This window comes from Nothobranchius furzeri, chromosome 4 (genome assembly GCF_043380555.1).
Source record: "Nothobranchius furzeri strain GRZ-AD chromosome 4, NfurGRZ-RIMD1, whole genome shotgun sequence".
Lineage (NCBI taxonomy): Eukaryota > Metazoa > Chordata > Actinopteri > Cyprinodontiformes > Nothobranchiidae > Nothobranchius > Nothobranchius furzeri.
Genome location: NC_091744.1, coordinates 49744731 through 49772336, shown reverse-complemented (window position 1 = coordinate 49772336; position 27606 = coordinate 49744731). Strand labels below are relative to the sequence as shown.

Genomic DNA, 27606 nt, shown 5'->3' with positions numbered 1-27606 from the left:
TGTTTGATGGAGAAGGCCCCCATTGTAGCTGACGCAGAGTCTGCATACGTGGCGTATTCATCTCTCAACGCTCGGCAGAGCGAGGAGTACCGATCACGAATGTCAGGTGGTAGAGTTTCCATGAAACCGTGCACCGTTCTAGATGTGGTTTTCCAAATTAGCTTGAGCTTTTCCCTTGAAGAGGGTGCTGGAAGATCAAGCAGACAACGTTCTATCTCCCTGAGATAATCGTCGACATTGGATTCATTGGTGTTAGGATCAAAGCGTTCTATGTCTTTAGCTAGCGATTCAATTTGACGTACACGGAGCCCTGACTCACGGTACGGCGCGTCATCCTCTGACTCTGACCCACGGTCTGTCTCAGAGGGCGCTGGATATCGCTGGTGTGCTCTGGGCTCCCAATGTTGACTCCTGGGGCCCAAATCAGGGTTCGGCATGCTGTGGCGGGCTGCTGGCACGTCACGTGGGTGTCTTGGGAGGTCCTCCTCCCGGGGCACGTCTGCGTAGTGCAGCCTGCGTCTTTCAACTGGGGCTTCTGCGTAATACACTTTGTCCGGATACGGACTGGCGTATGATGCTTTGTCCTGCAGCTGGTTACCGGCATGCCGAATACCGGAGTAGCTAGGATGGGTGGATGGTTGAGGTGCAGGTTGGGCTTGTGGATAACCCCAGCCGGCACCTTGCACCCTTCGTGGACTGGGGGAGCGGTCTAAATAGAGGTGCCGCTCAGCTGGTCGACTTCTCACAGATTGAGAAGGCCGTGAAGATGAGGGTGGTGGTCCAACCTGGGGTTCGAGGGTGAACTGCTCTCGGCCCCTAGGTGGTCCTGAATGCCCTATAGTGTGTGTAGGGAACGGGGCCGAAGGTTGGAACAGATGAGCTTCATCTCTCCCCTGCGGCGTGCGTCCGTCCAGAGAGTCCTGGTGTTTCCCCCCTTCCCACTGTCTGTTGTCATCAGCAGAGGGGGGCGGGGTCTCCTCCCCATCTTCCCCAGAATCGGTGCGGGTGTCGTCTTCCTCGATCAGCCTTCCATTTCGCTGTTTTTCAGCTAGCATACTCTGGAGGTTCATGATCTTCTGACCACGTTGGAGTCCTCTCTGATAGAGGATCAGGGCTAACTTAGCTAAGTGAACCTGGATTGGTTTTGTACCATCCGGGTTTTCTATTTGATCAATTACAGCTTCCAGCTCGTCGCTACGCTGTTCTTCAGTGAAATCCCTAGAAGGGTAGTCGGGTTCTCGAGCAACCGCGACCAGTTTGGACAATATTTGTCCAGAAAGTAGGCCAGGTTCATAGTCGTGGGCCGCAGCGCCACCTGGTTGCTGGGAGTTGGTCAGGTCACTACTCTGTCCCTCCATTTTAACAACCGAACCAAAAATAGCCTAGTAGAGCTTCTGCAGATAGCTCAAACTGCACCTTTTGGGCAGTAACTGCTAGCTTTGTAGCAGAAAAACACTAAATTAACCTTTGTGCGCACAGGTTTTAGCGTTTTAAGATTGCACGGAATGCCGTGACTGACGCTTAAAATACTATTCCTTTCAGTATTTTAGCAAAAGCTGGTGCGTTGCCGTAGCAACGTCTTACAACACTTGCAGTGTTAAATATGCTAGTTATTCCTTCAGAATATTAGCAAACAAGGTGTTATCAGTCTTTGAGTGAAGGTTTCAGTTAGTTATAATAGCCACTGTGAGTTAAAGTCGCTAAATTAGCAGTTAATTTTAGCCTAAAAGGGTTAGTCAGAATTACTTACACGCTGCACCTTTAATGAGGAACTGAATTTTAACCTAAAAGGTTAGCCAGAATTAATTACACGTTGCACCTTTAAGGAAAAACTGAATTTTAACCTAAAAGGTTAGCCAGAATTAATTACACGTTGCACCTTTAAGGAAAAGCTGAATTTTTAACCTAAAAGTCAACCAGAATTAATTTACACGTTGCACCTTTAAAGAAGCACTGAGTTACTGGTGAGAGTTCGATGCAGCTTCCTGCTCAGCGAAATCAGCACCACTCTGTTGCTGGTTCAAGGCTGAACAACGGATTATTTTTAATTCAAGCTCTTTGGATTTATTTGTTTGTTTGTGCCGGATAGAAATCTCTGTCAACACTGGGTAGGGAGTAGATTATCACAGTTTAACACTTTTTAATGTTTGGGTAGTCACTAAACCATTTACTACCAACAAAATCATTTTATCACTAATTCACATTCTAGCAGATGCACAGCAGTAACTTCCCATATCAATATTTTCTGTTTTTGATCTGTAAGGTGCTTTTGATCCATAGTTTTGTTGTTAATGGGGAAATAACCAGCTTAATGGGCCTATTTAATTTGTAGTTAAATCTAACTGGTTTTCCTCTTTTTGTACAATTACTCATTTGATGTTAAGCAATTAGATTTTTCCCTGTGATAGATATCTTTAAGAATTACCTCAGTTTGGGAAAATTAAGATGAGTCCGGACTAAGTTAAAGAGCCGGTGGCTAGTCCAAGTCAGGGCCAAAGTGCTTTGCTGCCAACTCTTGTCATGGTGATTTAATAAAGCTGAGCCTTAAACAACCACTTGATTGTGATTTTATAATTTTATAGTGATTTGCTAAAGCTAATAGCAGCTCCAGCAGCTAGCTGTAGCACTCAACATATTTACCAGTAAAACATATAATACAGTGTTAACGGTATAAAGGTTTAGAACATCCGCATGAACTGTTTGGACATTTACATCTATATTAAAGCTGTTTTAGGACAGAAATCACTCTTTTACGTGGGGCTGTTTAGCAGTGATGGGTAAATTCGTTTAAAAAATGAACTAGTTCACAGTTCAGTTCATACATTTTAAAACGAACTAGTTAATTTCTTAGTTCGTAATTGAAAAAAACTTTGAACTAAGTTCACTGCTCCAAAAACAAACTGATTTATAGTTCGTTTTCCTCATTATATATATTTATTTATTTATTTATTTATTTATTTATTTATTTATTTATATATATATATTTATATATATATAAAACTTATGAAAAAATTTTCCAATGGTTGGCACCCGTTCAGTCCACACTCATACCCAGCTAGTTTTTACCCTACAGTGTATTCGCAATAACGTGAGGAAAACATTATTTTAATGGGAAATGATTAAACAATCTTAGGAAGCAGGCTGAGGTAGCAAACTCAAAGTGCAATATTAAAAGTGCAAAACATTAAAAAAAATGTATAATCTTTCAGTTAAGTCCCTTTTCAAATTTTCTGAATAAACTTTGAAATGTTTATCTAAAGACAATGAAAAGTTCATGAACTGCTTGAATAAGTATAAAACCGTCTGTCTGTTGGAAGTTTTCTCCATACTTTGCGACTTGATGACGCATGAGTGGTGCGACTCCATGACTTCCGTCCTCCCCACAGCATAGACGTAGAAGAGTAGACACCGCACCAACCGCTACTGCCTATGTTTGGCCGCATTTGCAGGTTCTACTTTTTATAAACTCTATGGTTCACAGGATGTTTTTGCTAGGCTTTAGCTCCGGAAAAGCTCCGCGGAGATCGGGAGCTAGAACGGCAAAAGAATGCGTTCATAAACCCATTCACGCACGCCAGGACGAACGCACTTACTTTTACATTCGTCAGGCAAAATACGAACAAACTCAGTTTGTGTTCATGAAAAAACAAACAAATTCACGAATAATCGTTCAATGAATGCGTTTCGGCACAACATTGCTCTTTAGAGTTGTTATCAGCAGCCAGTAGTATACCTGCAGTAGACAACAATCAGAACCATCCCAGTCTGGAGAATCAGGGAGAAATTAAACCAATGACCACTCTGACTGGTGGCATATAAAAAGTGTTTGTTAGTGGACTGACAGAATTTTATAATTCAATTCAATTCAAGTTTGTTTATATAGCGCCAAATCATGACAAGAGTCATCTCAATGCACTTCACATAGTAAACGTTCCAATACAGGTCAGTCCATTAAGCCAATCAGTATAGTTTCCTGTGTAAGGAACCTAGCAAATTGCATCGAGTCACTGACTAGTGTCAGTACACGTTTTCGATCTCAATGAATTATTTACCATCAGATGTCTGACATTTGGGGCTCATTCAAAATACTTTGTGTAGAATCCTTACTAAAACCCCATGTAAGCTCAGCAAAATAAAAATACTTATGCAAACTAATTTTTTTGCGCATGGCTGCAGGCTGTCATATAAATGTGCTCAGATGTTTCTGGATCACATCCCACCTCCCCCCACACCCACTTTCTACCATAAATGGACAATGCAAACTACATTACGAATATTGTTCATAGAAATAAACCTGTTTATCTACCACATGTCATGGCTAAACACAGGATTCCAGGATCAGGGGTGTGACGTAGGCATGAAAAAATGTTTTATTGCCTTTGAGTCGCACCCTGCTGCTACAGTGGTCGGCTGTTGAGTGGCTGAGTGATCACAGCAGACAAAAAATACATAGGGGACGTGGTCAGATGGAGCCTAACATTGGAATAAACTGATTCTATCAATAAAAGCAGTACGGTGTGCTGGGATTGCTCTGGTATTCCAAATCTGAGGGAAACTTTTCATTTAACCCAAAATGGGCTTTGGCTGGAGATGTTGTGCCTGTCGGCTAATTCCCACTGGAACAAGCCGGTTTAAGGAAAGCCCGGCAGCGCTGCTGGTGCACCTCTCTCTGGGTTTTAGTTTATAGTTTGATTACAGTGCGTGTTGTGTTTTAAAAGTGAGAAAATGTCTCCTAAATTGGTAACAGTAAACAATAAAGCACTCTTTACCTTTTTGTTACCATCTCACCGTCTGTGCTGCCTTCATAACGAATGACCATGACTTTGCTTCAGAAGTTGTTTGCTTGCCGTTACACTCAATATGGAAGCGTATGTGTAACAGAAATCAAATCATTATGCATTAGCAGAAATGATTTTTCATTTTCACATTAGCCCTGCCAAATTTGACTCATAAATATAATGAATAAGCATTCTTCCAAACTGCTTTTTAATTTTCTTCTTCACCATTGCTTATTCTGTGACTTAGACAAAAATATAAAGAAAAAAGAGAAAAATATAAAGAAAAAAAGATTTCATTTTCAAATAACACTCCAGCAAAAAAATTATAAAATTCTATTTTAAATGTCAAATCTGAACATTTAAATGCATCAGCAGAAATGCTTTTTTAATTTCACTGCTTAGTGTGACTCACAATTAAAATGAAAAACCAATCCTCTAAAGTGCTTTTAAATTTTCTTCTTCATCACTACCCATTCTGTGACTTAATGAAAAGGATAAAGAAAGGGGAACTGATTTGTTTTTTCATGCCCGCCCTGCATAAAGTGTTTCACATAGGCGTTTTTTGCCAATTTTTGGGGGTGCTGAAGCACCCCTAAATCAACTCCCAGCCCCCCTAAAATTTGAGAATTTAAAATGTTTTTTTTAGTAAATGTTTTTAATCACACTTGTAAAATATTAAAAACATACAGTGCTTGGTTGAAACATTATATTTCAACAACAAAAAATTCAGCAAACCTCTCCCTCTTCAAAAGTGGTTTGATCCTGTTCACCTTTCCCAGAGTCGTGCTCTGAGCCTCCTGATTAGTTGATGTGCTGTAGTCATAAGAGACCAGATTACCCGCCGTCCATTGCTGCTGACATTTTCATATTTAAATCTTACATAAACGGTGAGGAGAAAGCAGTGGCTGTTAATCCAGCAAGGAGGCGGGACATTACGCAGGTCTGGAGCGCGCGCCGCACACGAACCACAACAACAAGAGGAAAGACACGGAGAGCATGCAGAGGTAAGACAGATGAGCATGCTTGTTTCATAAAGACTGAAGGTATTTACTTGTGGGTTAAAGCTTTTCAGGATTAAGCCGGGGACACACCGGCCACCGAAACGCCGCGAAGTGCCGGGAGGCGAAGCGCTAACGAAATTCGGCCGTTGCTCGCTGCTCCTCAGTTCAGACCAGATGCTTGTTTCTCCCATAGACTGTACATACTGGGCAAAACTATTCCATAGGCTCCAATAACACGTTATTTGTCCATAATGGGAGGTGGCCACCACCGCCATTTTGACCGTGTCACAGGTTCCGTCCAGCCCAGACAATTCCATAAAAGGGAAGAGAGGAGGAGCTGAGGGTGGGGCTGTAAGGCTGGGATCGAGTGACGACACCCAGGCGAACTAGCTACGAGCTAACCTGAAGCTAACCCTGGCTAACTAAAGCGGAGGTGGGAGCCGAGCTAATGGATGTAGCCACCTAGCTTCAACCCAACCGGAGCTAACTGGAACACCCATCGACCTGAACCTTACACGGAGTTTAGGTGGAGGTTTTCTGCGCCTGTTCGTGAGAAGTACCTGTATTAAAAAAGTTTTAAATCGGTAAGTTTATAATTTATTTCCGTAATGAAAACATTGTATCTTGTACAGCCAACTAGCCTTTATTCTGGACTCAGTACAATTTACCAAAAGTAAAGAGACATTATACAGATGAAGTAAGCACAAGATAACTTACTGGAAGACACGGACTTATCATGAGAACCAGAACAAGAGAGCCTGATAACAGTCATGTGAAAATAACAGTTAAAAAGTACGTATGTGTAATAGAAATAAAAATATATTAGAATTAGTGTAACTCACTGTGATCCAAAAAATAAATCAGCCATAGCTGATTAGTAAATGTGACATGAGGTCTGGGAGTTTTTAAGTTTCATTCTTTTATTACATTTTTTTCTTAGATCTGTTAAAAGGTCACCATGGCAGCCTGTGTGTCTCCAACATCAGCTACACAAAGCAGCAAGTGTAAGTTCCAAGTACCTGTCTTGACCACTTCATGTATGGTTTTGTACTTTAAACAATTATGACAAACCTGTTATTTTTTCCTCCATAGCCATTTGGATCATTGGAGACAGCTACGTGAGGCGTGGTGCCCAGAGAGCTGCAGAGACCGTCGGAGACAACCTTGGCCTCCCTGACGTCTGTGTATCCTGGTTTGGTTGGGGCGGACCATCGACATACATACATGTGCTGACACTTTGCGCCCTGTTTTATAAAATGTAGTGTTAAAAATAAATGTTTTTGCTCAATTACTGGAATTTCTTTGGTTAAGACAAATAAGTGAGGAATAATCATTTACAAGTTATTTGTACAACAGGCCCATTTTAAATCCCAACAGTTTCTCGTCTCGTCTCTCGTCTTCCTCCGCTTATCCGGGTCCGGGTCACGGGGGCAGCATCCCAACTAGGGAGCTCCAGGCCGTCCTCTCCCCGGCCTTGTCCACCAGCTCCTCCGGCAGGACCCCAAGGCGTTCCCGGACCAGATTGGAGATGTAACCTCTCCAACGTGTCCTGGGTCGACCCGGGGGCCTTCTGCCGGCAGGACATGCCCGAAACACCTCCCCGGGGAGGCGTCCAGGAGGCATCCTGACCAGATATCCAAACCACCTCAACTGGCTCCTTTCGATCCGGAGGAGCAGCGGTTCTACTCCGAGTCCCTCCCGAATGTCCGAGCTCCTCACCCTATCTCTAAGGCTGAGCCCGGCCACCCTACGGAGGAAACTCATTTCGGCCGCTTGTATCCGCGATCTCGTTCTTTCGGTCATTACCCAAAGCTCATGACCATAGGTGAGGATTGGGACGTAGATCGACCGGTAAATCGAGAGCCTGGCTTTCTGGCTCAGCTCCCTCTTCCCCACGACAGATCGGCTCAGCGTCCGCATCACTGCAGACGCCGAACCAATCCGCCTGTCGATCTCCCGATCCCTCCTACCCTCACTCGTGAACAAGACCCCGAGATACTTAAACTCCTCCACTTGAGGTAGGACCTCTCCCCCGACCCGGAGGTGGCAAGCCACCCTTTTCCGGTCGAGAACCATGGTCTCAGATTTGAAGGTGCTGATCCTCATCCCAGCCGCTTCACATTTGGCCGCGAACCTACCCAGCAAGAGCTGAAGGTCAGAGCTGGATGAAGCTAGGAGGACCACATCATCCGCAAAAAGCAGAGACGAGATTCTCCTGCCACCAAACTCGACACACTCCACACCACGGCTGCGTCTAGAAATTCTGTCCATAAAAGTGATGAACAGAACCGGTGACAAAGGGCAGCCCTGGCGGAGTCCAACCCTCACTGGGAACAGGTCCGACTTACTACCGGCTATGCGGACCAAACTCACGCTCCTCTGGTAAAGGGACTGAATGGCCCTTAACAGAAAGCCACCCACCCCATACTCCTGGAGCGTCCCCCACAGGGTGCCCCTGGGGACACGGTCATAAGCCTTCTCCAAATCCACAAAGCACATGTGGATTGGTTGGGCAAACTCCCATGCCCCCTCCATCACCCTTGCAAGGGTATAGAGCTGGTCCACAGTTCCACGGCCAGGACGAAAACCACATTGCTCCTCCTCTATCTGAGATTCAACTATCGATCGGACCCTCCTCTCCAGTACCTTGGAGTAGACCTTTCCAGGGAGGCTGAGGAGTGTGATCGCCCTATAGTTGGAACACACTCTCAGGTCACCCTTCTTAAAGATGGGGACCACCACCCCGGTCTGCCACTCCCTAGGAACTGCCCCCGATGACCACGCAATGTTGTAGAGACGTGTCAACCATGACAGCCCTACAACATCCATAGCCTTGAGATACCCAGGACGAACCTCATCCGCCCCCGGGGCTCCGCCGCTGTGTAGTTGTTTGACTACCTCAGCAACTTCTGCCCCCGAGATCGGACAGTCCATCCCCAGGCCTCCCAGCTCTGGTTCCTCCTCGGAATGCGCATTGGTGGGATTGAGGAGCTCCTCAAAGTATTCCTTCCACCGTCCGACTATAGCCTCAGTTGACGTCAGCAGCTCCCCATCCCCACTGTAAACAGTGTGAGCGAGTTGCTGCCTTCCTCTCCTGAGGCGCCGGACAGTTTGCCAGAACCTCTTTGGAGCCGATCGATAGTCTTTCTCCATGGCCTCACCAAACTCCTCCCACGCCCGAGATTTTGCCTCGGCAACTGCCACTGCTGCACCCTGCTTGGCTATCCGGTACCTGTCTGCTGCCTCCGGAGACCCACAGACCAGCCACGCCCTGTAGGCCTCCTTCTTCAGCCTGACGGCTCCCCGAACCTCTGGTGTCCACCAGCGGGTACGGGGGTTGCCACCACGACTGGCACCGGCCACCTTACGACCACACCTTATTTGTACAACAGGCCCATTTTAAATTCCAACAGTTTCTTAGCAGACAATAGAAATGTGTTCTTTACTAACTTTACTTGGTTTAAAAATCTTAGTAAAATAAACAGAGTGCCGTATTTCAAAACCCAATCATACTTGTTATGTAAACATTAGCTTTGTAGATATTTCTTACAGATCTATATTTGTGTGCAACAAAAACCAAACTTAAATAATTTGTCATTCTTTATTGAAAAACAATAAAATACAGTTATACAGAAAGTGTGGGAAAATGATAATGTGAAAGTATTGCTCTTTAAATGAAGAAAAGAAAAACTCTAAAAATGTCCTGTACAGCAACATGACAGAAGAATGGTGGTCTGTCTGTCAGAATGTGCTGAACAGATTTGCTCTATCAAGAGGAGCCTTAATGTGTACGAGGTTCCCCTTGAGTAATATTGGTTTGGGTTATGTATCGCCACATCAGTATGTAAATGCTGAACCAATCTGGAATAAAGACTGCTGACAGAGGATAAACAAGTAAATAAGAGAAAAATTAATACAACTAGCAAACCAACATAAAAACAGCAACCAGCAGCTGCACCTGTGAAGAAACATTTCCAAGAGTCATCAGGAAAACGTGGGATGAACAACTATAAACATGTAAAGCATGAACCACAAACATGAACAACAAACATCGACAAGCATGTGTTTGTGCGTGTGCTGGGATGTGAAGTGTTAGACTGGATCAGGTGCACTCTGGAACAGCCACAAGCATCAGAAAACCTTGCTACAGAGAACTCAGCAAGGCCACATCCAGAACCGGCTGACACAGGTCATGGGCCACATGGCACAGGAATCACACAGCATTTCCACCTGAAACAGAATCATTAAAATTAGAATCAAATAAAACAGTTGTTCAGTCTGACATCAAAAGGATTTTTAAAGATGGCAATTGGACTTCTTTGGTTTCATGAATATAGGAGGGTTGATCTTAAGCCTGATTCATGCTTCGCCTACATCAGTGCGGAGACACGCAACTCCATTATCCGTCCTTGCGTAGGGCCCCAGCAGGCACTCAAGTACACACGGAGTCGAGCCCACTTTTTTAAACATCTGTTTAACGAGACGGACAGCGCAAGCTTGCGTTTGGTCAGGATGCCGTTGTCGTCTACAGCGCCGCCATTGCGCACTCAAAAACAAAGAGCCGAGGATAACTAGCAACAGGCACGGAGAAACTTGAAGAACACCTCGCAAAAACCTCTAAAAACATGAACGTGTTTATTCCCCGTGACTGGAGGAGTGAAACGATGCACAGCAAGCGTTTTATTTGTAGACGGAAATGACAGGAATCATGGGTTTGGAGGTGGCGAGCCCGTGAAGAGGTGTAGGAGAATGCGACAAATTTGTCTGTTAAAAAGTCTGTTATGTACAAAAAACACAATATCATCACACTATTTTGGACCGATACATGACAGGATACCACAGAACAGATCTCCGCCCTCTGCTGTCCGGTCTGGGAATTGCTTTGCAACACTCCCCAGGAGACGGAGAAGTATGAGAGCTAAACGTCTCCGTCCGTGCCTGCGTGTCTCTCCCTGTTGGAGCTGACAGAGAAGCATGAATCAGGCTTTATTGTAGCTGTCAATTGTTGCTTGATAAGCAGAAACTGTCACCTTCAAAACACCTCCTCTGCACAGGTGTTTCTTTGTAATTAGGAACAGGAATAAAGTTATAGAGGTCAGCAGGTAAAAGATCAGCTTAAATTAATTTCACCATTAGAACAAAGGATGTTGTGTAGGCGTGAGATCACCAAAGATGATAGGGTCTTTTAAATCTTACTTTCAGATAAGCTGATGACATTCAGAACTTACCTTGTCATTCCTACTTACCTGTTCTTCCCTTCTTGGAACAGGTTTTTTGACCTTAAAGGACGAGAAGATTGTAGGTACGGCTGTGTCCTTCAGGCAAACTCTCCCCTAAAATAAAAAAACATAATTACTTACAGAGCGGGTCAAGTGAGCCTCGGAGTCCTTCTCCACCCACGTATCAATTTTAAAAAATGCAACATTAGTAGGCGTTGCCTGGAGGACCGAGAGGGCGGAGCCGCGGCAGTGACGAAGACGACGGCTAACTAGACGATGCTAGCTCCCTTCACTCTATGCAGTTATTAGAAATGGAGGACGTTTCTCCCCCTCCTTACCCAGACACTCGAGAAGAAAGGGACCAAGTCTATTTGGAGGAGACAAGCGGACCTGAGCCTTATTGTTGTGAGCTTGTGAGTTGCCTGTAACTCCCAGAACCGACCCAACAGAACCACCTCTGAATGTAAGTAGCCATTAGCCATAGCATCAGATTAGCTGCAGGGTTTGTCTCCACGGCACTGGAGAGCTATTATTCAGCATGTTTTAGAGGTTTATCTGCTTCAGCACACCTGGTTTTAATCAGCAACAAATAGCTGAGCTGCTTAACAGTTAATCTAACCTGTTAAAGCAGGAAAATCCACTGAAACATGCTGGATAGCAGCTCTCCGGTAGCCATGGGCTCAAGTTACAGTCTGCTGCATAAAGTTATGAAAATACCCCATGAGAAAATTATTCTGTAATGTGTTCAGCTCACTAAAACTGCCCTGATTTATTTATTTACTAATAACAGCTGCTCTCTTGGTTCTAGGTCCTCTGGTGTCTGCAGCTGGTCTCCTCTGCTGGTGTCGTCAGGATCAGGAGCTTCCAGAAGAATGTGCCTTTCAATGACTCTTTCCCCCTTGTTGTATTAATTCAATAAATCTCAATTTATATATTTCCTGTTTTTTTTTTCATGTCCATAAACACTTAAACATGCTTGAAATTAAAACGAGCTTTTAACAGTGAGGTGCTAGTTTAAATCATCACAATAGAGCTAGTTAAACATGCAATGTGATAATTCAATTAATGTAATTTATAAATATATATTAAAATATCAAAACTGGAATCTATATGAGATATTTGGCAGCACAAAAAACTTGTCAAACACAATATTTATTATAATAATTGTAGGCAGACAGGAGACAGAGCTGATGGAGGTTCTCAGTCATCGAAGGATGGCTGAAGGCTTTCCAGGAACAGGAGATGTGGTGTTGTCTCTTCTCTCTCTATTCTGCCAGATGAGCTGATAGGTTACAGGTGTGTGAGGACATCCTCATGCTGTCATAACCAGATGACAGGAGTTATCAGGTGATCAGCCAGGCTAATGAGATGCAGAAAGAAAACAAATTCAGGACAGTGTACTATATGTGGTGTTGCTCACCTTATGTGCTGTTATAGAGTTATTAACGTGTGCCTGCCTCATGTTGTAGAGTCCATATTTTGCTGAGTGTCCTGCAATAATGCAGGTTATTAGTTAATTTACTTTTGATAGCAAAAACAAAATATTTAATGTAAAAGTTGTTTTCCAGGTGAATCAGCTCACACGTCACCACCAAGTGTCACGGGGGCAGAATCAGTAGCCTCTGTCATGATGTAATCACATACTTATTTAATTGTTAATATCTTAAAAATTCTGAAATGTTTTAATTTTTTTTTTACCTTGAACAGTTCACTGAGCTTGCACTGTCACTGAGGTGGAAGCTGGAATCAACAGCAGACACCTCACACCTTGGTCTTTTCAGGGGGTGCGGCCGCTGATCTGGGACCTTCTGGAAGATGAATTTTCATCATGGTCCCCGTGGGTCACCAGACACACTGCGGCTGTGAACTCCATTCTGGCTGGCTATGTAAAAACAAAGAAGCAGCACATTTATAAATGTTTAAAAGAGCATAAAATCACGTGTAACAATAATCTGTAAAACAAATTAAAACTAGAAGTTAATAATAAAATGTTTACATAGAAGATTATTAAAAATAATTCACCTTTGCTACAGGTAAGGCTTCACGTCTGCCTGGACAAGTGCATTCTTGCAGCTAAATCAGTCTGACAGCCAGTGTCTTGGGTAGATTTAGCCTGAAAAAAATATATAAGCACATTGTTGTTGGGAGTTTATAAAGTCAGATAATATACAAAAGAATCTCCTATATAGGTGCTTTATAACATTCCTAGTGTGTGATTGTTATAACGTGAAAGTCAGTCACACATGATGTGGAGAGCCTGAAATGTGACCTCCTGAACAGAATTCCTTACAGAACCGGGTCACGCTGTGCTGGATTTCACGCTGTAATGCTGTCTGTCAACTAGTGCTGTTAGTTAGAGCTACTGTTGCAGAATTGCCGACTGACTAGCTAAAGGAAGTGAACCAAGTCTCTCAGACTTTGCATTTAGGTAGGGAATTGTCTTTAGAAGATGTTAAAACGTTTATTTAGCTTACTCACCTCAGACTGGAGCCCGCCGTGGTGGGGGAGCAGAGTCAGTGGGCTGCATCTATATCGCGGAAGAGCCATGGTGGGCAGCCTCCCTCTTCAAACGGAGACGTGCAGAATCGCGTGTAAAATGCCCACAGAGTCACTGCAACCATACTACACTACACCTACTCACCAATACTAACACGATATGGAGCACTAAACCCGAACTACTTTCCCAATTACACTAACAGCCAAACACTAACTAAACTACAATATCCAACAGCCAAATCTAACACTAAATAAGTATTTATAACACTAAAAGATATGCTAAAGACTAGGATATGCTAATGCTATATGCTAATGCTGTACTACCGCTGACCTCCTACGCTCGCTTGCAAATCCAACTCCCACTCGCCACAGGGCATGGCCGAGACGCTCGTTGCTTTTATAACTTTGGCACGGAGCTGCTACGTAGTACTCTCCTGGTTTACGTAGTACTTTACTCTTTAGCCATTGGCTAAAATTTATTCAAAATGACTCAAATTCTATGTTTTCAGCTGAAGGTGGCGCATTACTGTGGTTTTTAGACAGAATTTTTAATTTTTAAAGAAAATGCACCAAAATGCTAAAATAAAGAATGCACACATTTAAAACACTATTAGACACTCATTTATGCAGTTCATCAGCAAAAAAAAAGTTAATTTAGACGTTACTTGCTCTTTAATTTAAAAAAAAAAAGAGATTCACATATACACACATCAGACAAGGTCAGCTTCTGAAGAACACACTGGTACACCAGAGCACTGTGTGTGTGTGAGTGAATGTGCTTGCATGTGTGTGTGTGTGTGTGTGTGTAAAAGGCATGTGTAGTGTTTGTTATTTATAAAGCATATGTTGTTGGATTTTATCCAGAATCGAGACTTTGAAAATATATAGTTTAATTACAGTTTGATTTATTTGACATCTGTATAATGTTTATTATTTTGTTTTTTCCCCCTAAATGCCTAACGTTTTAGTTTAACATGAATATTTGTCATTCATCCAAATACATAAAGTTACACATTAAAGCCTGTCCAAAAATTAATTTGTTTCTCTGAGTAATTAACCATAGAATTAGATGGAAATTAATAACATGATTGTTTCCCATCTAAACAGCCCTAGTTACAGACAATTCAAGGGTGGGGAAGATTTTCTTCTAGTTACACAGCAATGTAACGTCGGTATGTTATACAGCTAATGCTTCAATTTTTTAAATCTCAACCAAAATATGAAGTAATGTGTTTGTACCCTGGAGTCCGTGGTGAAGTGATGACTCTCAAAGTGTTAACTGCACAAGCGGGAGAATGAATTAGGAGTCCAGCACTCTCTTTTTTGGTTGCTCATCCAAAGGTCAAGCCTCTCTGGATCACCTAGAGGAAAACTTCATACAAAGAACAAATTAAGTATATGGCTTTAAAATACTTACCGGAAATTACTAACTCGTGCGTACTGCAATATAAGCCCTACCCCCCCGCCCCCCCCTAAAGAGTGAGTTTATCTTATGGAATACAGACTTCTAACATCAAGCACTATCTACCAACTCACCGAGTTGCAGTATATCTACGGTCAGGTCCGGCTTGGGGAGAAAATATAACACGTCTTTCACGATGGACTTCATCTTTGGTAGCTGGCGAAGCCGGGAAAATCAGGATCTAACCACCTGGCTAATGTGGGAGTCCATCCGCATCTCTGGGTCCAAAACCACCCCCAGGTTAGTGATGGTTTCACTAAGCTGCAAAAACAGGGTTGCAGGACAGGACTAACTGCAGTGGGAGAGGGAGGAACAAATATTCCAGTTATAAATATTAAATATTTGAACAAATAAATATTTGTTAGAAGGAAGAAACTGATGATGACTTTAAGATTAGAGGAATGTTCTAGAACGGGTCTGGAACCAACGATGGCCCTTTGGATCAAATTTGGATTAAAAAAATAGCTCATGATTTTATTTATGGATGGAATAAAAATACAGGTTTTAAGCATCTTCTCAGTATCTTCATGTTGCACGACTTTCCACAGCAGAAGGACACAAAAACTGCCAGAATTATGATTAGATAGATTTACGTTTTAATCTCAGAATCCCAACTTTTCCCAGAATCTTCACATTATTCTATGAATTCAGAGAAAATATACATTTTTCAGAGGTCTCGCTCCCCTGTTGTGGATATTTCTCAAAATTCAACCATTTTTTCTTTTCAAAAGCTTTAGTAAGAGTTTGGACTCTAAACAAGTTTTACTTTGCAGACTGCTTGTCTACACCTTCATCAGATCTGCTCATAATAAAACATTTGGGTTATATTTAATGTCTAGAGAAGATGCTCTTCCTGGGCATTAAGTTATCAAAAACAGATAAAGTTTTTTTACCATAATTTTAACTGCTATCAGCTGATAAAAATAATGAAAAACAGCCTGATCATTAAAGGGGTGTAAGTGAAACCGTGCGGATCACACAAACCATCATGCTGTCTATATGACTTTGAAAATATATAGTTTAATTACAGTTTGATTTATTTGACATCTGTATAATGTTTATTATTTTGTTTTTTCCCCCTAAATGCCTAACGTTTTAGTTTTACATGAATATTAGTCATTCATCCCAATACATAAAGTTACACATTTTAAATTTTAATAGGGGAAGACTGCAGGAGGGAGCGGTAAAATACAGAAATCCCCAGCAAAAACAAGAAACTTTACGAGTCTGATGAAACCCGCCGGTGTTCCTTCAGCAGGCCTGGTGGCAGCTACAACGACCCAGTGGCTGTGCTTGGTCAATGTTATCGAGCTCAGTCCGGCTCGGCCGTGAACGAGCCGAGGCGACATCCTGCTCTGCTTAAGAAGAAGTGTTATTTTCCGCTTCAGAAGAAGCGTCCGTGTTTTACGCTTTCTCAGAGACATGTCACGTTGCTAAGTTGTTAGCGCCGCGCGCTAACACGTCAATAGTACAGCATAGCCTGCTGGAGATTTTAAGGGTTCAGATGAAAACACCTTTACCCTTTTACCCATCGAAATATGCCCTATTAATTATTTTACCGTATTTTACATTTAAATTTCATGGTTAAACAGTACATGCTACATGTTAAACTGATAGTTAGCTAGCTACTTCGGTAAACTCAGCTAGTTTAAAGGCGCGGCAGTGACATAAAATACAAATATAGATTTTAACTTACCGAAAAAAATGAAGTGGAGACTCCTTGGACGTTCTATTAGTGCAATTAATACCACAGCAAGTCATTTTGTCCAACAATTGCACCAATATTATCCAAAACAGAATTCACAAGCACAGAGACTCAAAATCCCGACACAGTTTCCAGGAGGGACCGAGGCTGTACTGAGGCCTTTCCACGGAGCTAGCTCTGTGGTCACGTGGGTCTGAGGCGGCGGTCACGTGTGTCGGCTGCTCATTAATTATACAGAATTTTAGGCTTTCAATACACTTAAACAGAAGAGTGAGAAAAAAATTCACCCCCCTCAGAGTTGTCATGAGTATAAACTAGATAATTTAGACAAAAAACATGTTTTGGAACCAGGCTGTAAACATGTTTATTTCTGCTGTGAAATCGGCATTTTTAACATGGGAGTCAATGAGGATTTGCTCGCTTCTGGCACCAGCCCCCAGCGGATGAGGGTGGAACTGCAATTTTTCTTACTTCCGGGATGGGACCATTTTAAGAGCGGCATTGTGGGGGCTTGGTTTCTCCGCTCCGGTCAAGGCGCACCTCGTAGTTCTTCTTTTAACCACTTGGTGTCCTCCATTTCCTCTCCGCCTTTTCTCTGCGCTTTTCCTCGACACCCCCCTCACCCTTGCTGTTTGTGTGTGTGTTTGTACATGTGTGTGTGTGTGAACCTATGGTGTGAACCAGTTGTTAATAGCTGGCCTACGAATTTCTGCCTCTCTGTCCTGTTTGCTCCGGTTGAAAGACACCCAAAATCACATCCCCTTCACGTGGTCACACACACAAGTTTGTTGTGTGTGTGTGTGTTCGTGTGGTTTTTATGCAGTGTCTGTTTACGAACACATTTGACTATCGCAGAATTGCATTTTGAAGTGCTTTATTTTGGTAAATTTATTGGCCTGCCTCTTATGTCTAGGTTTGACTTCCTGCCAGAATTGACGCGGTTCACCCGCGGCTTGTGAAAAAAATAGAGCAGACGCCGAAACGTTCGCTGCACGGCGCGGGCTAGAGCGCCGGCACGCAGCGCTTTGGCAGCCCATGTAGTCTATAGATTGGGATAACAAGGGCGCCAAATGAAGGCGGTCCCAATTTCGCGGCGCTTCGGCGGCCGGTGTGTCCCCGGCGTTACTTTGACAATCTTTGGGATTTTTCCAAGCCTCATGTTGGTCCAAAGCAGGTTTCCCAGTCTTTAGACAGGTTCATCATGCTGAAGCCCAAGTAAGACTACAGACAAGGTGCTGGGGTTGTTGTTTCAGATCCATGCAAATCAAACCCTTTTAAAGCACACCGAAGAACAGTAATACTTTTATTGAATCCTTGATTGTTTATGCTGTTTAGAATTCTGAGAAAAAATTCAGAACCCCAACATTAGATCTTTTTTGACATTTTTATGAGGTTATAGTGATCTCTTTATTCCTCCTTCCTAAATATCTATTAAATGACATTTGTTAGTTTAGACAAAAAAAATGTCATTTTGTTTCTATTTGGTTTAAAAATTAAAGAGAAAAAAACTTTTGCAAAAAGAGAGAGATTTTTTTTTTTCAATGGGATGTTGATTAGTGGAAAATGAGGTTAAACACACTTAAATTTACCCAAAAATATTACTGGTACTATTAATGGCAAACCAATGTTTACCTCCCTGAACATCTTTAATATGCTCTTATTATAAAAGTACAGCACACTTTCTTCTCAATCTCACATCACCAATATAACCCAGTCTACTAATTTTCACTTGCGTAACATCTCCCGTTTCCGTCCATCACTTACTCCCTACACCACTGCCATCCTTGTCCACAGCCTCGTCACATCCAGGATCGATTACTGAAACTCACTTCTCTTTGGTCTCCCCAGCAAATCCCTCCATAAACTGCAGCTTCTCCAGAGCGCTGGAGCACGTTTCAACACTAGGACTTCATCTTCTCATCACATCACCCCCATCCTGCAACAACTTCATTGGCTGCCCATTAAACAAAGAATCAGCTGGCTGGATACTGTCCCTTGGGGAAGCGAGTTGGGGATAACTGACCCAGAGCCTTTGAACATGGACTAGATTATTGTAATAGCAGAATCCACATTGTTTGTGATTTGTGAAACATTTTCTTGATTTGTGGAAAAAGGTGTTGTATTTTTATTTTACAAGTGTGGCAATGAAATTGTGTTAAAAAATACAAAACGTAGTCTTGCCTGAACTGTCAGCTTTTTGGGTGCTCAGCACCCCTAAACCTTTGATGCTAGATCCGCCCCTGGTGTTTCATAATTCAAATGGAATAGGCCGTCCTGAGTGGTGCAGGTGTCATGTTTATGGGAAGATGTTTTACCCAAGACATGAAAGAATCACACTGCGGAGACGGGGTAAGTAAAAATAATATAATAATTTTTATTAAGAATGGTGAGTAAACTAAGAGAGCTGCTCCAAACGGGAACAGGGTGGACCGGAATCTAAAACGAGAAGCAGATCGATATCAGATAAGCCTGGAACAAGAGAACCAAGAATATGATTGGTTTTTGGAGGTTATTCTTACGGTTGATGACCAGGACTGGTGAGGATGGACTGGGTCTTTGGGACCAGGTGGGAACGGACGAATGGCAGGAGTTCAAATCCAGGACAAGACTGGGAAGCAGGTTGGGAGGCAGACTGAGAGGCAGGCTCGAAGGCTGGCAGTGAGGCGGGCTGTGAGGCAGGCAGGATGACAGGTGGATGGTGGAGAGCGGAGGCCAGGGGATCTTGAGTGACGTGACGTTGGTAGACAACTCCAGGCGACAGTAGGTTCGTTCTGAAGTCAAACGAACTTTCAGGACTCGACAACAGGCAGGTCAAGACTTATGGGCTCGACACACGGGAGGCGACAAACGACCGTGATCAGCGAAATTTGTCGCTGTCACTTTTATTACCTGACACACGGGAGGCGACCCGCGGCCAGCGGCAAAACCGTCTACGCGTTCTGTTCCATGGAGAAATTGAAACTGTCGTTGTTTTGTTTGGCTGTGTGAGGCTGGAGGGAATTAAGGTTATTTAAGTGGTTCAGAGTTAATAAAGTGGTAGATATGACGTTTCACAAGGTGCTGCTAGAGTTATGTGAAATCTTACTTCTGATTTTACTATATAAAACATAATAATAATCAACTTCTCCATGTTTGCTCGGAGATGTACAGAGCATTATGTCCGCTCATCGGTCAGTGAATGAAACCTCCGTTGATTGGTCCTCATCCGAGCGACAGCGATGAAAAGTTGAAAATGTTTCAACTTTCTGGGATTGCGTCGCTGGGTCGTCCGTGCACGACACATGCACGAGCGCAAAATTTCACACGTACGTTTTTCGCGTTTCGTTTAGTAGGAGAGAGACCCGCAATTATCACTTTGTCGCGCATGTCTCATTGAAAATGAATGGAGGAGAGGCGATGTCGCCTCCCGTGTGTCGAGCCCATGAGACTAGAACAGGCAGACAAAAGATTAAAGCTGGAGCAGGCAGACTAAGACTGTGGCTGGCTAGTAGTTACCCAAGGTGAAAGTATCAACCGGCACTGGAGTTGTGTCACACTGCTCTTTAAATACCCCTGGCCCTCTGATCAGGGAGTTCAGGCACAGCTGGCTCTCCGACACTCCCACCTGTGAACACAAACCTGGGACAACTGAAGCATATTGATTGTTATTAGGAATGATCAGGGCAGACCATGACAGTACCCCCCCCCCACCCCCCCCCACCCCCACCCCGTGGAGGAGGAGGTGTGGGAATTGTGTGCATACTCCATCCAAGGCAACTGCGAACTCCAACTAGAAGGGTTGGAGGAGCAAACACATCTGAGCATAGCCTCGAGCTCCTGATTCATACGTTCACATTTGCCGTTTGTTTGTGGATGGAAACCAGAGGTGAGGGAGACTTGAGCCTCCAGGTGGGTAGCGAATTCAGTCCAAACTCGAGATATGAATTGAGGTCCTCTGTCAGAAAGGATCTCGGTGGGGATGCCGTGTAACCGGAAAACATGTTTTATGAGTAGGTTAGCGGTCTCAGCATAGGAATGAAGGAATTTTAATGGAACCAGGTGACAAGCCTTAAAAAAAATGGTCAATGATAATGAGGATGATAGTGAAGCCCTTGGAGGGAGGTAGACCAGTTACAAAATCTAGAGCTACATGAGACCAGGGATGAGGAGGAACCGGCAAGGGTTGGAGAAGACCTTGAGGGGACTGGCTGTTGCTCTTCAACCTGGCACAAACTTGACAGGTGCTAATATATTCCTTAACATCTTTGTACACTGAAAGCCACCAAAAGGTCCTACGAATGAGAGTTAAGGTTCTGCTAAGACCAGGATGAATAGAGAACTTAGCCATGTGTGCCCAATGAATCAGGGAGCCACGAGTACTGGAGGGAACGTATATTTTGTGTGGAGGACCGATACCTGGATCTGGTTTCAAACATTGACAAGGGCGTCAGTTTGTTTTCAGAATTGCTGGGGACACTAACCATACACTTGAGTGGGGTTTAAAAATTGCTGGGGACAATATAGGCTAGCACAGGGGTCGGCGGCTCTGTAGCCGCATGCGGCTCTTCCATCCATCTGATGCTCTGTGCTTGTAAAATAATGAATGGATATTTAAATAAAAAGCTTTATATTTTACTGCATTAATTTTACATCTGTATGCTAATTCTAAATTTAAAGATTGTCTGCGTAAACCTGAACAGTTCCGACCCGGTCTTACTGTGAGACCGGGTTGACGCGTCACGCTTGTGCGTAATCATATGCGCTTCCTGAGCTAGAGGATGTCAGATTCTGGGATTCTCCTCAGACGGCTCCTGGATGTGTCGCCACATTGGAGACAGGAACAAGCGCTATTCAGCCAAAGTTTCATAATCAGGGAACATTTTCTAAGTGACAAGTCTCTCTGAGAGACAGGGTTTGGAAAACACTCGCTTCAGTGGGAGGAACCTTCTCACATGCGCTCTGGTTCTGAGAGCCTGGATTTGTATTCTGAACAGTCTAAACATGTTTTTAAAAGAAACGTAAGACAAAAGTGGTACCTGCTCAGTAAAACCACCAACAGGGTGAAAAATATCAAAATATTGTAGGCAGAGACGGGCTACAACTTCTGGATCATCTTTATATAAATCGTTTCATTGATTATCTTCTTATGAAAGATAACTTTGACGTACATGAGCGACCAGGCGCGTTGCAAGATTTTCAAAAGTGTGGGAGATGTTGTCTGTGCCTAAAATAATTTGATGTTATTCACCTTGTTAGTTTAATTTCCATAATAGCGGAGCAGGTGCGAATTTTAGACGCGTCACGCACGTCTCCGTTTTTAACATGTTTAAACTGTTCAGAATACAAATCCAGGCTCCGTCTCGTTAGATTGGTGTAACTAAAGTTTGTACTGAATGAAACTTTACATTAAACCATGTTGAAGAGAAAAGGATCCGATTAAATCATTTCCCCTCATTTACAGTCACGACGTACAGTGCAGTGCGCGTGGCTCTGGGGTTAATCAAGTTTAGTTGTTTCTCTTTGCAACAATCTTCACAAGAAGGCAAAACAGTTAAATGGCAGGTTACAGATATTTATATTAGACTTTTATTTTGACGGATAAACTCAAGGATGCTGGCTGTTTTGAAAGAATTACCACGACGCACACTGATGCGCATGGATGAGCTTGGAAAAATGTTCTTTTTATGAAATTATGAAACTTTGGCTGAACAGCGCTTTTTCCCGTCTCTAATATGGAGACGCATGACGCATCCAGTCTGAGGCAGAATAGCAGCGCAGAAAGCTCCTGTAGAGACATTTGATCACGCACAAAGTTTATGTGGAGCAGAAGCGGTCGGGCCACGGCAGGTGAAATGTTCCTAGCCTACATGAAGTGAAACTGTTTAATTGTAACATTAATATGTTACTGGACACGCTGGTCTGGTTGGTTAGACCATTGGAAGTGGAAAACACACACACACACACACACACACACACACACACACACACACACCAATTAAAATAATGCTGATAGCATGGACTAGAAGACAGGTGATGGTTATATTTAAATGATGATCAGGCTGCTGTAAAATCTAATCTCAATCCACATCCAGACGGAATAATCCTCTATTCTATTTGCTCTGCTCTTGTCTGGACTGATGTAGCTGACGGTGCGCGCATTTGGAGAGATGGGCTGGATCCTTTGCTTTCACTGCAAGATGGTCCACTTAACGCACGGGTGTAGACTACATATTAATGACAAATAAATGAAAATTAAATTGTGAGTTTTTACTTCATATTTTAGAAATTAAAATGACGGGGGAACACGTTTATGACGTCTTTTTAAACTAAATTTTCTAGCGCGACCTGCCTGCTTCACTTAAGTCACTGCTTATTAAGGTCCGTCCAAAATTACCGTGGCCCACCCAAAAATGAAAACCTGGCGCCGCGCCAGTTATAAACCTCTGCAAATTGTTGTTCTTCACTTTGTCAAACTTAGACTTTGTACAGCTAATGTCAAGAATTCAAAATTATGAATTCAGTCGAGCTCTTCCGTCCCTCCCTCTCCTGCTCTCCTGGAAACCCGACATCGGCTGTCAGAAGCGGAGGTGAAGAAGGAGATGAGGCAAACAGAGTGAGTGCGACATAAAGAAACCAGACTGGTGTGGAGGTGAGCAAAACAGCTGGAAAAGTGTGGGCGTTGAATCCCCCACGGGTGCGATGTCCATGCGAGCGACCTGTACCTGCTGCTGTCACCTGGTTGTGAGCAGCCCTCTGCTGTCTGAGGGTAGGCCCCGCCCACAACGCTGCGGCTACTGCGGTGTTGTCTTTACTGTGGGAAACGGGTAATAATGGCTCTTTGATGGGAACAGGTTGCCGACCCCTGAGCTGGTAAAACAAAAATCCTCATCAGCAGGCTTTTTTGAAAGTGGGGGGGACACAGCTGCCAATCACAAATTTCGTCCCCGGTTAAACTGACGCCTATGAACATTGAGCTTCGAGTACCTTGTTGGTAATGTCCCATGCTATTGAGCTGACAAAACAGGAGGCTGGTAGGACGGTGGTGGGTTCTGTATCATTATCAGAAGCGTACTGCCAGGAGAGGGCATCGAGCTTGATGTTCTTAGAACAGGTCTGAAAGAGATAGTAAAGTTGAATCGGGAGAAAATCAATGACCAACGGGACTGACAAGGGTTTAGTGTCTTAGCCTCCTTTAAATATGCTAGATTCTTATGATCAGTTCATTTTACTATTGGATGTTCTGCACCCTCCAGTCAGTGGCGCCACTCCTCTAATGCCATCTTGATGGCCAGTAGTTCCCGGTCTCCCACATTGTAATTCTGTTCCGCAGATGAAAGATGACGGGAGAAGAAGGCGCAGAGATGGAGGCAGTGATCTGTGAGAGAAACTTGGGAGAGAACAGCGCCCACCCCGGTGTCAGAGGCGTCAACCTCCAGGGTGAAATGTAACGAAGTGTCTGGGCGTGAGAGAATAGGTGCTTGAGTGAAGCTGGTCTTGAGCGCATTGAATGCCTGGTCGGCCTCTGGGTACCACAGGAACGGTACTTTGACCGAGGTGAGTTGAGTGAGGGGTGCGGCTATTTGACTGTAGTTTCTGATGAAACTGTGATAAAAGTTTGCAAAACCCAAAAAACGTTGTAGCTGCTAACGTGTATCTGGAGTTGGCCATGTCCGAACTGCTTCGATCTTGTTGGGGTCTGTTTTCAGCCGACCGTTCTCCAGAACAAAACCCAGAAACTTGACAGAGGAGGCACGGAACTCTCATTTTTTGGCTTTGATGTTTAGGCGGTTTTCGAGAAGTCGTTGAAGCACAGCTCAGACATGTTGACGGTGTTCAGTGAGTGATCTGTAAAAAAATGAGAATATCGTCCAGGTAAACAGTGACAAATTTGTTGATGTAATCACCCAAGACAGTGTTCACCACCGATTGGAAGACTGCGGGGGCATTAGTGAGTCCAAACGGCATGACCAGATATTCGTAATACCCCAGAGGGGTCTTGAAGGCCGTCTTCCATTCATCCCCCTCCCAGATTCTTACGAGGTGGTAAGCATTGCACAGGTCCAGCTTGGTAAAAATAGAGGCATCGTTAACAGGGTGGAAAGTTGATGAAAGCAGCGGTAAAGGGTACTTGTTTTTGACTTCTATCTGGTTCAGTCCTTGGTAGTCAATGCAGGGACGCAGAGATCCATCCTTCTTGGACACGAAAAAGGACCCTGCACCCAGGGGAGACATGGAAGACCTTATAATACCTGCAGACAAGGACTCAGAAATATATTTAGCCAGGCTTTCCTGTTCAGGCTTGGATAAATTGTATAGATGGCTTGAAGGCAAAACGGCATCAGGAATGAGATCAATACTACAATGGTAGGGTCGTGAGGAGGCAATGAGGATGCACGGTCTTTACTAAATACCTGCTGGAGGTCATGGTACTCTGAAAGGAATCCAGTCAAATCGGGTGGCTCTTGCATCTGACTCCTGGGTTCTCCGATGGGAAGGGGAGCTGAGAGGAGGCAGTGGGACAAACAGAATGGGCTCCAGGCAGCGACCAACCCCGTCCTGCAGTCGATGTGGGGATTTTGAGTGACCAGCCATGCATGACCTAGGACTACTGGGGACTGTGGAGAAGGGAACATGAAAAAACTCAGTACCTCATGGTGAATTCCAGAAACCAACAGATTAACCGGAACAGTACGGTGGGTTATGGTGGTGAGAGAACTCCCGTCTAGTGAAGAGGCCTTTATGGGCGAAGAGAAGGGAACAGTGGGTATGTTGAGCTGCTGCACCACTGTTTGGTCCAAAATGTTCCTCTCACAACCAGAGTCCAACAAGGCATCTGAAGAAAAAGTCCTTTGGTTGCAATAAGATGGGTGATTGAACAAGTTAGCGCGCACCGGGAATTGGGGTTACTTGCATTTCCACCCACCAGTAATCCCGGTTCTACTGATGGGGAGAGGCTTTTGGCCGAACCGGACAGGTCGGGACAAAGTGGCCAGACTGAGCACAATACAGGCAATTGCCGGAGGAGCGGCGTCTCTGTTTCTGTTCAGGAGTCAATTGCGCCCTTCCTATTTGCAATGATTCATCTAGTCCTGTAGGAGGGGAGGTTGGTTGTGGTGTTTGGCGGGCATGTTGATGTGTCACAGTAACCGGCGGGGACCTGAACAAGTTGGTTTTTTGCCTCTCCTTAAGACGCTTCTCAATACTGGTAGCCAAGGTAATGAGGGCCTTGAGGTTCTCGGGTTCCAGGCAATAAGCTAACTGATCTTTGATTCATTCAGTTAAGGTCTAAGAGAAGGCGGCTTTGAGGGAGGCCTCATCAAAGGTGGAAACCGAAGCGAGGGTTCGAAACTCGATGGCAAATTCTGTGACGGATTGTTTTCCCTGCTGTAGATTCCAAATACGCTTAGCCAATTCTGCAGGGGATTCAGCGTGGTCAAAAAGATGCTTAAACTTGGTTAAAAAGGCTGAGAGAGGACCGCGTAGGAAGCTAGCCTGGTGGCTCTTGGCCTCAGCCCATTGCAAGGCCTTACCCCGGAGCAAACCAACTATAAACGAAATATTTACCGTGTCATTAATGAAAGTCTCAAGAGATTGTTCAAACGCTAACTGGCAAAGTTATAAGAAACAATGACATTTACCTGGTCCTGTCGCGAGCGCGTCCTATTTGTTGGTTCCATTAGAACCTAAGACTGCGCTGCTTTCTCAGGGTTCGTGGGGCGTCGGTGAGTTTTATTGTATGAGACCCTGGTTTGGACTTGCTAAATACTGAGGCGGAAGTTCAGAAGCAGGCCATTCTTCTAACAATTCTTTGGGTCATATTAGGATTAATTTGTGCCTCTGTCAGCTTTGTGGGTGGTGGTAACTAGAAAATGATTCTTGCTAGTTGATCAGGCTAACATAGATTTATCAATTAATCTAATTAATCCAACCTTCCCACGCTGGCAAAGACTTTTTCACACTTGCAAACAGAGCCTATTTTGACCTACTAATGTTTTGGCTTATCAATCCTTAGGATATCTCGTTACTCACGGGAGAGGAGAAGACTAGCTTTTTCACCTAAGGTTTCTTTTTCTTAATCTGTCACAAACTGTAAAGCAAGTCCTGAAAATCCAGGAACCTGTAATTACAATATGCTTACCTCTCCTATTGTTTCGGGATCAGGGCTCCCACTGAAACCTTTAAAAAGGACCTTTAAGAATCAGGAATGTGGATTCTTTTTCCAAAAAGTTTATTACAAGACCAAAAAATAGGTAGATATAAGACTGATCACTTCCCCCAAGGAGAAATGCTAATCCTAATAATTAACTAAGAATAATCAGTTGACTTGAGCCAACTCTAAGTCTTCTTCAGCTCCAGGCTAAAGCCTGATTTATGCTTCTCTGTCTGCGTCAGTGCGGAGCACACGCAGCGCCATTATCCGTCCTTGCGTAGGGCTCCGGCAGGCACGCAAGTACGTACGGAGTCGAACCCACTTTTTTAAACATCCGTTGAACGAAACGGATTACGCAAGCTTGTGATTGGTCAGGACGCCGCTGTTGTTTACAGCGCCACCATTGCAAAGAGAGCCGAGTTTAACGATCGGCAGACACGGAGCAGCTTGAAGAATACCTTGCGAAAAAACTCTAAAAATATGAACGTTTCATCCTCCCGTGACTGGAGGAGTGAAAAGATGCGCAGCAAGCATTTTATTTGTGGACGGAAATGACAGGAAACGTGGGTTTAGAGGTGGGGAGCGCATGAAGCGGTGGGAGAATGAGAGACAAATATGTCCGTGTTAAAAGTCTCTTATATACACAAAAAACACAATATAAACAAACGATCTTGGACCGATACATGACAGGATACCACAGAACAGCGCTACACCCTCTGTTGTCCAGCCGGGGAATTGCTTTGCAACACTCTCCAGGAGACGGAGAGAGCAAAACGCTTCCGTCAATTTGTGCGTGTCTGTCCCTTACGGAGCTGA

The 27606-nt window shown here is 43.9% G+C and overlaps 2 long non-coding RNA genes across 2 annotated transcripts; one reads left to right on the top strand and one right to left on the bottom strand.

The window, feature by feature from the left end:
- Positions 1 to 6010: 6010 nt before the first annotated feature.
- Positions 6011 to 7089, top strand: LOC139069706 (uncharacterized). The gene is made up of 3 exons (XR_011520401.1): positions 6011 to 6363; positions 6720 to 6783; positions 6872 to 7089. It is a non-coding gene; the product is annotated as an uncharacterized lncRNA (long non-coding RNA).
- A 5042-nt stretch (positions 7090 to 12131) lies between these two features.
- On the bottom strand, positions 12132 to 13350 carry LOC139069623 (uncharacterized). Its single transcript, XR_011520304.1, has 2 exons — positions 13021 to 13350; positions 12132 to 12880 (listed from the first exon to the last, which is right to left on the bottom strand). It is a non-coding gene; the product is annotated as an uncharacterized lncRNA (long non-coding RNA).
- Between the last annotated feature and the right edge of the window lie 14256 nt (positions 13351 to 27606).